This window comes from Chenopodium album, chromosome 5 (assembly GCF_948465745.1).
Source record: "Chenopodium album chromosome 5, dcCheAlbu1.1, whole genome shotgun sequence".
Lineage (NCBI taxonomy): Eukaryota > Viridiplantae > Streptophyta > Magnoliopsida > Caryophyllales > Amaranthaceae > Chenopodium > Chenopodium album.
Window position 1 is genome coordinate 13,974,448 of NC_137838.1, and position 12,545 is coordinate 13,986,992.

Genomic DNA, 12,545 nt, shown 5'->3' on the forward strand with positions numbered 1-12,545 from the left:
ATGACACAGCCTGAAGGTTTTGTCGACCAAAACAATGTTGGGAAGGTTTGTAAGCTTAAGAAGTCCATTTATGGACTAAAGCAAGCAAGCAGAAGTTGGAATCTACGATTCGATGAAGCCATCAGCAAGTTTGGTTTTATCAAGAATCCAGATGAATCTTGTGTTTACAAGAAGGTCAGTGGGAGTGACATCGCCTTCCTAGTCTTATATGTCAATGACATATTGCTCATTGGAAACAACATTCCGTTGTTAAAGTCTGTAAAGGCCTGGCTTGGAAAGTGCTTCTCAATGAAAGACTTAGGAGAAGCTCAGGACATACTAGGCATCAAGATCTATAGGGATAGATCAAAAAGGATGATTGGATTGAGTCAAAGTACTTATATTGATAAGGTACTAGCTCGATTTGGAATGGAGGAGGCCAAGAGAGGTCACCTGCCAATGTCACATGGCATAACCCTAAGCAAGAAGCAGTGTCCACGACACCTGATGAGCGGGTAAGAATGAATCAGATCCCATATGCTTCGCTTATTAGATTGATCATGTATGCCATGATATGTACTAGGCCAAATGTATAGTATGCCTTGAGTGCTACGAGTCGTTACCAATCAGATCCAGGAGAGGCCCATTGGACTGCGGCCAAGAATATCCTAAAGTACATGAAAAGGAACAAGAATAAATTCCTGGTGTATGGTGGTTGAGAGGAATTAGTTGTGGAAGGTTATGCCGACGCAAGCTTCCAGACAGACAGAGACGATTTCAAATCGCAATCTGGATATGTGTTCTGTCTAAATGGTGGAGCGTTTCATTGGTGAACTTGATGGTGTACCCTCCATAAAGGGTCCAATAGCCCTCTATTGTGACAACAATGGAGCTATTGCTCAGGCCAGAAAGCCAAGGGAACATCAGAAGGTCAAACATGTCAAACAACGGTTTCACATGATTTGAGAATGGAAATCAGAAGGTGAAATCAGAATTTGCAAAGTTGGAACGGATGACAATGTAGCCAATCCACTTACTAAACCTTTGCCTCAAGTTAAGCACAACAAGCACGTTGAGGCAATGAGAATCAAGCATGTAGGAGACTGGCTTTGATTACCTTGTTTAGTGTTTTAGTTAATTTTGAACATTTAATGTAAGACACTAAGAAAAACCATTCAAGTTTTGGAGTAATATAAATTTCATGCAATATTTTATCACTCCATTTGCTATTTAATTGTGGTTTAGGATTAAATAATGAGTCTATTCGATTATGAGAATATTCAAAATAGGGTATCAAGACCAGTCTTGGTAAGGAAACACCTATTAAGTGAACATTGAATATTATAATTGAAAATTATCCATAATCAAGGTCATTTAAACGGTGGACGATTAATGACCAATTGAGATTAGTGTGTAGTTTGATTTATAGCACCGTTTCTTGTGCTACGAGGACTTGATTGTCATAAATCTTTTGCACAGGTATTGGTTTAGAACCATACTGGATCGACCTATGAAAATACTTTAAGAGATTAAAAATCATCATAAGTATACTTCTCATTATGTCTATCGGAACCTATTTCCTCGACCATGAGTATTGTGAGTTCTCTTGTTTGAGTACTAGTCCGCTTTGATGTTGTCAAACGTCTATCGTAATAGGGGATTATAACGGCAACACTCGGATGGCTAGGTCCTCTCAGTAAGAGGAGCTACATTACAAGACTGGGAATGTCCCGCTACTAAAATAGGGAAGATGTCTTTGTTGTATACAAGGCCTCCCGTAGAGCGAGACTATGAAAATGCAAGGCCGTGCTCGGATGGATTTTAGAAATCATCTGTTTATTGACAGTCGGACTCAGAATCGAGAAACACTTCTGGACGTAATAAGGATGACAAAATAATCTTACCTTATAGTTCATGAAGAGACATTAAGCGACATAGGAAAAAGGTTGTACACTAAATGCACACTTGTCCGAAAGGACAAGTGGGAGATTGAAAGGAATGTTGTCCTTCGAACAAGTGTACTATTCCGTTAGTGAGTTCAGAATTATTAGAAAGATAATATATTAAGTAAGGTCAAGTGATCGGAATTCCTGGGTGGAGGCCGCTTTCAATCAGTAATATTAATGCATAATTAATAGTACAGCTTAATCTTGACTGAACCCTTCGGGTCACACCCAAGCAACTAACGAACCGAAGCGACGAATTAATCCGGAAGGAATTAATAAGTCGACCGAGTAATTAATATTTAGACGTCGGAATTCGAGCTTGAGCGTCGAAACCGAACGTCGGAAGTCGAGTCAAAAAATAGTAAAAGACGAGATGTGAAAATAATTATAAATCAACACAGACCAAAATACCCCTAGCATCGGAATGCCCCGAGAAAACCGAGTGCTAGGGGCATATGTCCTAGCATGGTGGCTAGCATGCGCACCAAGCCGAGCCTAGGCTGGTTGGTGCATGCTAGCGCACCAATGCTAGCATTGCAAGGCTAGGCACGCCAGCCGCATCAGCTAGCAGCAGCATGGCTGGGCCAATGCGCGCTGCCTAGCAATGCTGGGCCAAGGCGCAAGGCCAGCAACAACCTACATCCTTGGTGCATGGCTCGCTGGCTGAGAGCGCTAGCAGCCCGCACAAGCATGTTGGGCTTGCTGGCTGGTAGCGCTAGCATCCCGCACGCTTGTGCTGGGCCTACTGGGCAAGGCAGCCACGGACAAGGCAGCCCACCTTGGGTGCCTTGATGCCCAAGGGTGGGTGCCAATTGACGCATGGTGAGAGGTGTGTGAAGTGTTGTGTTGGCCGGTTTTTGGAGAGGGAGTAGGGAGCAAATTTAGTCCCCCCTCCTCCAAATGGTCCTCACCTAACCTCTCACATGAGCTTGCCACTTGTTGATTCATTACTAGTTTGATTATTAATTTTGTTTTAGCTTTAAAATAAAATGGGAAAATAAAAAACTCTCACATTGATGGGAGAGCTTTTCACTCTCTAGCTCTTTCCTATAAATACCCAACTTGGGGCATTGGGAAGAGCACTTGAGTAAGAGTTGAAAAAGGCATCACCATTGTGAAAACCTTTGAACTCATTAATTACTCGGGTTTTGGTCGGGCCTTGCTAACCCCAAGGCATTGGACCGTTTTCGGTGGTCGAGTTGTGGGTGGACTATTGTTGGAGGCCGTTGTAATTTCGAGGCTTGCTTTCGAAGTAAGAGCCCCTTCCGGTCGGGCAAAGCACGCTCCAAAGGTAATCGTTTTATCTTAATCTTGTGATTAATTTAATTATGTTTATGGTTTTATTTATTGCGAGTGCGGTCTTGTTTTTGGGTTTGACTCCGCAGTGAGTCGGACTCACCAAACCCCAACAAATAGTCGAAATTTAAAAGACAACGGTTTACTTATATTTATTTCACAAAAATTTTAAAATAAAATGATTCAATGAGTAATAATAATTGTAATTATAAATATGTCGTAATCATATATTTTAACCCTCAAAATAATAACGATATACAAAGTACTACTTGAAACAACCATTTTTTTTTTAATTCTTAAATTGTATGGAAATATTTAAAAAATAATTCAACTCAATGAACTAACAATCAATACCCACATAAAATGTTTCTACACATTGTGATTCTTTTTTTTTTTTTGAAGGAATCTACACATCTATATACTATACTAAAAGAGAAGCGGATCAATGTGGAGCTGACAAATGTCTGTCTCTGATTCGCTTCTCTTAATATAGTAAAACAATATATATATATATATATATATATATATATATATATATATATATATATATATATATATATATATATATATATATATATATATATATATATATGAAGCACAACAGATAAAGTAACTTAATTCAATTATGGTAAACAATTACTGAAAATAAAAATATTACTCTATTTATATATTTGTATTTTTTATATGACTTAATGCAGATCATCTATTCATATTTCGGAGTATTATTAATGTATGATATTCTTCTTGATTATTCTTTACTAAGTAGTTGCGTTATTAAATAAGAAAAAATTTATGCCAAAATTTATGACAAGTGGATCAATGAGAGCTAAAAAGTGTCATTTTATGTCTCGCTTATCTTATATCTGTAATATGATATGTAAAATTTTCATAATATATTACATAATTTTTTTGGTTAGTTTTTAATATATAAATTTTATAGATTTAAAAATAAATTTGATTGAATGTGATTGATTCTAAATATTGAAAATGAATTCCAAATATTTATGCATACATGATAACTATTAAATATTCCATACAATTCTATAATTAATAATTAAATATTATCTAATACATGAAGATTATTCTCATTTTTATAATTGTTGAATTTTCATCATATTTTAATTTTATATAATTTATACATACCTATATGCTATAATTTTTTTTATTCATTCATATTTATAAGAATATAGGTCATAAAAAAATACATTACCAACATGATTAATTAGTTGATGATGAATTATGTCTTTCATTCATATAAATCTTACATGTAATAAATACTCCGTATCTTTTATTCAAATGTTAGTTTTCAATATTGATCTACATCTATATATTTATGTTGTATATTCAATCAATTGGTTATCGTACGACTACTATGTAAAAGTTTTTGGCACAATGCTTAGGAAAGTATATATGTAGGTAAGATATAAGGTTCTTATTGTGTCAATAAAGATTTAGTATTCTTCAAAAAAAAAAAAAGATTTAGTAAATGTGACGGGTAAAATAGAGATTAGGTTGTACGGCTATCAGGTCTATTTTTTCACTTTTTTTTCACTTATTTCAAGTGTAATAAGTTCAATTAAGTTCAGATAAATTCAATTTAGTTTTAATAAGTTTTAATAAAGGTTACCCAAGTACAAATTACAACTAGAATAAGTTTTAATAAGATGTTAAGGTCTAATAATTAAAAGAGAAAAGTTCAAATTAGGTGAATAAAATACACCCTCACACCCTAAACCGGTTAATATGACAAGAAAATTTTAGTTTTAATTCCCTTCACAAGAGATAGAAAATAAATTTTCTTTAATAGAACATAATAATTTATTCGGTTTTTTTTTTTTTTTTTTTCACAAGTTATTCGTTTTTCAATTAATTAAGTAACAATATAAAAAATAAAAAAGAAATAAAATATAAGAAATACAAAGACAAAGTACTATTCATATCACATTCCTTAATATTTGTATTAGCCATTATTGTCGGTGAATACTTTAATAATTAATTTGTTAATGTAAATAACTCCATTATTACTATAGCAATTTTTGGTGCAACAAGCCACACCATGCGGCAAGGGTTACTCTACTTTTTTTTTTAGGAGTTACCTGAGTTTTTCAGTTAGGGGTTACTTAAGTTTTTCAGTCATGGGTTACTCGAGTTTTTAAGTCAAGGATTACTTGAGTTACTCGGTCAGGACTTACTTAAGTTTTTCAGTCAGGGTTTACTCGAGTTACTCGGTCAAGACTTACTTAACTTTTTTAGTCAGGGGTTACTCGAGTTACTCGGTCAGAGGTTACTTGAGTTACTTGATTAGGGGTTACTTGAGGGGTTTGGACAAGGGTTACTCGAGGGGTTTTCTCAGTTAAAGGTTACTCAGTCAGGGGTTACACGAGTTTCTCAATCAGGGCTTACTCAAGTTTCTCGGTCAGGCCGCATTCAAAAAATTGTGACTCGAGTAACCCCTGACAGAAAAACTAGAGTAACCCCGACCCTGACCAAAAAACTCAAGTAACCCCAAAAACTTAAGTAACCCCTGACCGAGAAACTTAAGTAACCCTTGCTGCATGGTACTATAGGCCGCATATAAAAAATTGTGTTATTACTAGCTAATTCATATATTATTTATCAATATCGATTTATACATACATATTTGTGTTGTATATTCACTCAGTTTTTGGTTGTGCGACTGTTATGTGATTTTTTTAGCACAATGCTTAGACAAAATATGTATAGGTAGATAAGATATAAGGGTACTTAGCTTGTATAGTGCATAATGGTAAAATTATGTTTATAGATTTGGTGATTATAATGGGTAAAATAGATATTATATTGCATAACTATTAAACCGATTAATATGACGATAAAATTTTAGCTTTGAATCCCTCTATAGACTATGGGTAACAGGAAACGACTTTCCTTAGCTTGTGTAGTGCATAATTTATTCATTTTTAATCAATAAAATAACAATATAAAAAATGAAAAGTAATAAAATAACAACAATAAAATAATTTTCATATCACATTCCGTAAAAATATATTGACCATTATTGTGGTGATTGGTGAATAGAATTTTAATAATTAATTTGTTAATGTAAATATGTCTATTTTTACTAATTGAATTATTTTTGTTTCGTTTTTATGAAATTAAAATTTTGATTTTTAAACCGTGTATCGCACGGGAACTATACTAGTTGTGATTCTAATATCAAATGTTTATAAAAAGAAATTGTTGATAATTGTAATTATTATTATTTACTTTTTTCTTGAAAGAATTGTTATAATTATTAGAAATTATTAATTAATAATATTATTAAATATTAATTCTTAATAGTCTGAATTATTAAATATTATTATTGATAATTATTATTATTAAGCATTATTATGATTAATAATAATTAATTATTAATAATTATTTTTAATATCAATAATTATTATAATTATTCAAAATAATAAATTATTATCATCAATACAATATTAATTATTATAATTGAATATTAACTATTATTATTAATTATTATTTGAAAATAGAGCAAAGCAGAGTAGAGCAGATTTATTTTGAGTAGAGGAAAGGAGAGCAGCTCTAAATAATGGGGACATAGTGTGATTACCTCTAAATCAATCCCATCCATAATCTACGGACTCAACAAAAAAAAATTGTGAAAGCCAAGCTTGGTAAACGACTTTGCATGAGATGGTGATAATGGAATCATGAGTATAAATATTTACTACTTGCATTCTTTGATGATCACAAAGGATTAAATTCATTATTGAAAGACTATTGCTCAAGATTGCATGATATTAATAATAAATTGTAATAGACAAGAGCTCATTCACGACCAAACCATTACAAAAATGACGGCTTCATATATATGTCTGTGTTATCATACATTTAGAGAATAAGTAGTTAGGTTATATAACTTCTAGTTTTTGTAACTATGGATATGTGTATAGGGGCGGATCTATTCATGTGCATGGTGAGTCACGTTACTCACCAAAAAAAAAAAACTATTTTTTTTAAAAAAAAAATATCAAAGAGACCCCCTATTATAGATAGGCGATCTCTTTGCTGCTGCTATTAACCGCCTACCTGAGTTAGGACTTTGTTAGATTTTTTATTTAAATATCAAAGGATCTGTTATTTAAATAACAGGTTTCTTTTCTGCTGACATTGGAATATTTGTTGCGTTGCCTTTTTTTTTTAATTTTTTTTTATTTTTTTTTATTAAAGAGACCTGTTAAATAACAGGTCTCTTAAGTTATTCACTATTTTTTTTTTTTTGGTACTTTGTATAGTTTTTTAATAATTCTTGTTTCTATTTATGCTATATTCATGCAACCAATTTTAATATTTTCTCACAAAGCTTATCAATTAAGTGAAAAATCATAAAGTTAATTTAATGTAATAATTTTATTGTACCATTGTATGTAACATGTTATTTATTTGGAGTACGTACTTTCGACTTGTAAGATTGAATTTTTAAGTACTATTGTAATATGAATTTTTATGTCCTATTTTTGGATTGAAATCATTTTGGTGAAATATATTTTATATAATTGAAACAAGTGATCAATTATTGATGGTGACTCAGCAGTTTGAAAATCCTGGATCCGCCACTGTATATGTATAAGTGGTGATGTAAAATTTTAGTAGTTAAATGAAAAAAAGTTACAAAAACTACTAGTACTCTTTGTCATGTTTTTCATATGTAGTACTCTTTGTCAAAAAAAAAAAAAAAATGCTGATGAGACATTTCATTCCGCGCCTGAATGCGTGATATTCTATAAATTACTTCTCTCTTTAAAATCTCTCAATTTCTCACTAAAATCCCTAATTTCTCTTTCTTTATTTCTCCCTTAGCTTAAATTGCGTATGAGCTCAAGTAAGCTCTCCTGCAACTGAAAATTCGCTGATAATCTGATTACGTTTCAATTGACAATTGCTGATGATTTTTTTTTTTTTTAATTTCGCAGTGAAAAACAGAAGCTGGAGTTGTTGCCGTTTGAAAGACAAGCAATTGAAGTGGATTCAGAATTTTTCATTGACATTGAGAAACGTATGATTCTATCTCTAAATTTTATAGAATTTACTTGCATTTGGCGTGTTTAATTCTAGTTGCATGAATTTGGAAAGCTAACACTCTGTTTTTTTCATTTTAATTTTATAATCGCTGATTTAATTAAGTTGTTTGAATTTAACCTCTAATTTTTCGCAGTTTTTGAAGATTTGAAGAAGTTTAATGAGCAAGCTGAGTACCTTAAATGTTTTCCTGTAATAATGCTTATTTGGTATAACAATAGTAGTATAACAATGTGATGATTTGGTTTTTGTATAGCATTCAAAACAGAATGACCCTTAGATTTTAAGTGTTTGCTAGTAGTTCATGGTAAGCTGGTAATATATGATACAAGCCCAACTTGAAATTGACTCATAGTTAATTCAAAACCAATAAGACCTGATAATTCAAGATCCGAATTCGATTTAATCCAAAACAAAATCTACCCGAAACCATTTTAACCCCAAAAATATCTCTTTTTACCCAATTTATTTATTACCCGACCTCTATTTACCCGACCCAAAACTACTCATGATTCATTTTTACTCGACTTAAGCGATAGATTGCAAGTTGTGAATTATAGTGACTAATAGTGAGAACAATGAACAAAGAAGGGAGGCAGAGAAGGGACTGAAAATTGGTAATAAAATGGTATAAAGAAAACTTCAATTTATAGGAAATACATAGATAATAAAGAAATATAGAGTGGTGCCGTAAAGAAATGACAATGTTGAATGGAGTCAACATATTATGGACGATACAAATGTACAATGGTCATTGATTGATATTAGTGCATGGATTAGGGACGGTACAATGGTCATTGATTGATATATACGACAATTAGTCCATGATTTTGTACTCTAAAGTCAAACCATCCAATATTATCATTATACCATGAAATATACTTCCTATAATGTATAAAATTTGCAATTTATGACATTAAATATGTATATATGTTATATTAATGTGACTAGGTGTATTATATTCACGATTTTGATGAATATGAATTTATCAGAATTTATTTCAACTTAATTTAACTTATCTGAATTTATTTTAACATATCTAAATTAATCTGAATGTATGTATATGAAATAATCCGAATTTAATTATTTGAATTAATCTTAATTTATCAAAACTTATTTAAACTTATATATGATATTATCTGAACTTATAGTCTTGTAATAAGAGAAAATAAGGCGAATAAGAGAAAATAAGGCGAGTTGAACAAACCCTTATCTGAACAAACATTAATGTTTCGGGGTTTTTTGTGATCTCCTCGGATACTAGTCGCGCTCTTCAGGCAATGAGACACGGACACCTGCAAAATGAACGAATATTCCTTTACCGGAATATTTGCCTCCGACGATCAAGTTAGAGATTGGTAAACGGAAAGTTTAGAGAGAGAAAGTAGAGAGAAGTTGGAGCTCTTAATGCTCTTTTTTAGGTTATGTCACTATCCACCCCTCCCATCATAAATGATTGGGGTATTTATAGGGGTGGGAGTGTGTGCCCCTTTAGGGTTTGTACCCTAAAATTTTGTGACAAGATTGGCTGCGTAATCAGTGCCACGTGTTGCATGGGGGCGCCGCTTTGCGGCTTTCAATGACTTTACTCGGGATTTGGGCCCTAATGTAATAAAGACCCTTTCTCTTGCTGATTTCAGGTTCTCTTTAGGGCATCTAACACGCGTCATCTTCCCATAGGGACACGTGTCGCCCTTTGACTGGGCCACGTGTCACTACGGGATTGGACCACGTTTTTGGTGTTATTTTTACCCTAAACATTTTCCCCTCAGAGGGGGTGGCTCGTACGCTTACAAGCCGTCTCCTTTGATCCTCTACTCGTCTTAATGCGTCCGAGTATGCAGAGATTTGAGCTTGTATGTAGGGGCGGACAGATCATGTCCGCCAATTGAAGGGGCGGACACTTTTTAGACCAAAAGTCGGGTCTTGTTCGCATGGAATTTTTCCCAGACTGATAAATTCCGGAAGTTAGGCGGCCGGATCTTGCCACCTGGGCTTTTGGAAGAAGGTGCTGAAGCTAGGTATTTTGAGATAGAAACTTTAATTCCGTTAACTCAGCCGTCTATTTGGACGCGCTGTTAGTCGTCCGTCTCTTTTTTCATCCAAATTGACCGATCCCTCGTAACGACTTTTTGAATTCTAGGTTAACTTTTTCAAAAAGTATCCGTTCAAACTCTTGGGCGGGAAATATGGTTTTACCATTTAGCCCCCATAAATTTGGCCTATAAATATGAGGGGTTTGACTTCATTTTGGCACTTTACAATCTTGAGAATTCTAGAGGGAAGTCAGAGCATTTTTAGAGAGAGAAAGTGATTTCCCCTGAATCTTCAAGAGATTCGCCGCGTAGTTTGAGTTTTCCGGACATTTTTTTGGGTTTTCCGGTCAATCTTCAAGACCTTCAAGAACTTGTCAAGCTTTCAACACATACAGAGGTAGGCTGCCTGCTTTCTTTTCCTTTACTTGTATTTTTTATTTTTTTTTATTTTTTTTTTAAATCTGGCTCTACACTCGGCTTCGTCCATTTCTCCTCATGAGGCCGGCTGTTTGCCTGGGACTGAGGAGTCTAGAGTGGATGGAGACGAGTTGTCTCCTTCATGGAGTGGGTCCATTTCTAGTGCGTACCAACTCACCTCCACCTATTCTTCCCTGTCCCTACAATCGAACATGGCAAGAACAATGCAGACGCATGATCGTCATGCGACCAGAAATCCAGACGGTAGTCTGGTGAATCCTAGGGTCCCTTATGACCCAAATATCACTGACATTGAGACCGGGTCTACTACCCGGACAACCACCTCCACGGACACTCATCATTCGGCCGTGGAGGTTACTTCTTTCGAGGAACGCCAAAGAACTCAAGGCGTTTTTCTGTGGAAGGAACGTATGGGCGAACTCCGGAACTAAGGTTCCTCTAGTATGGCAACTCGGTCATGGATGGGGCCGAGTTGCTATCTCGTGAAGCACCTCCTACCTCTTCTCAAGCGGACGCTGGTCCGTCCGTCCCATCTCTTTCTCAACCCCATCTCCAACATAGCAGGTCAGACAGACCAAGGATGGGGATCTCGATTAATGAACCGTCCAACCTGCCTCCTCGTAGTGCCCCTCCTACAAGAAATCAGGCGGCCACTGCCAAAGACAAGGGTAAAAGCCTGTTAATTACTGGAGACTTTCCCTCTACCAGAGGCGTCCATAGCTCCAGGGGTCGCAGCTCGGCCGAGGCAGCAAATCTGGATAGAGTGCTGTCCTCTGAGTTTGGGAACGCTCCTCACCAAGAGGAAGAGGAAGAAGTTGAGAAGGTGGCCGAGGGTGAGGCGGCGGCTGAGGAGAACGTCACCAACATTGATAACTTCAAAGATCCATACGCCTGTAAGATGGGTAGCACGACCTTGGGCTACCTAAACGACAAGTTTGAAACATACAAGGCATTCCTCCACGTTGGGGAGGGATTTAAGATTCAGCCTCCAAGGAAGTCACAGGCTATGGCTGCCTGGGAGGCTAAGAGGCCGCGCCAAAGGGCCTTCAGCGTCTATAGGGTAGCCTTGGACGTTGGACTGCGCTTCCCTCTCCACCCTTTCGTCTGTACTATTTTGGATGAGTATGACATCGTTCTCTTCCAGCTGATGTCGAACACCTAGTTGAACGTATTTGGGTATTTGGTGACGTGCATCTGCAAGGGCTTCAAGCCCGACTTTGTGGTCTTCTATGAGATGCACTCAATGACTAAGCTGGACGCAGACACGGACGCTTGGTTCATTCTGAACTCCAATAGAGACTACATGGTAGTGGTTGACCGCGTCTCCAATTGGCGTGATTGGAAGCACCGATTCTACTGCATCAAAAGTAAGGACGTCGAGTTCAATTTGCGGATGAATCGGTTTAACGCCGAGCCGATTCAGCTTGGACGCGAGGATCACAAGCTTGATAAACCACCCATCCACCCCAGCCAAGAGCATCAACTTGACTATTTTAAAGTCAAAAAGGTGAAGAAGGACGGCAAAACTGAGCGCTTTCCGTGTTACTGGGTCCCTCTTTCTAGTTGGCTTCGGGACCCTACGTTCATGCCGGCCTACGGTATGTACAAAAACTTGCCCCAAGGTGGACTCTCGGACATATATTTTTTGTACGTACATAGTTTTTCCAGTTGAAAAATTTCTAACACTTCTTCTCTTCTTTTTCTTTTACAGCTGAGGCGTTCAGGATGCTGGATCCAGAACAAAAGGGGGAGGTGAACATGTCGGATATCGACTTGGCTCGCT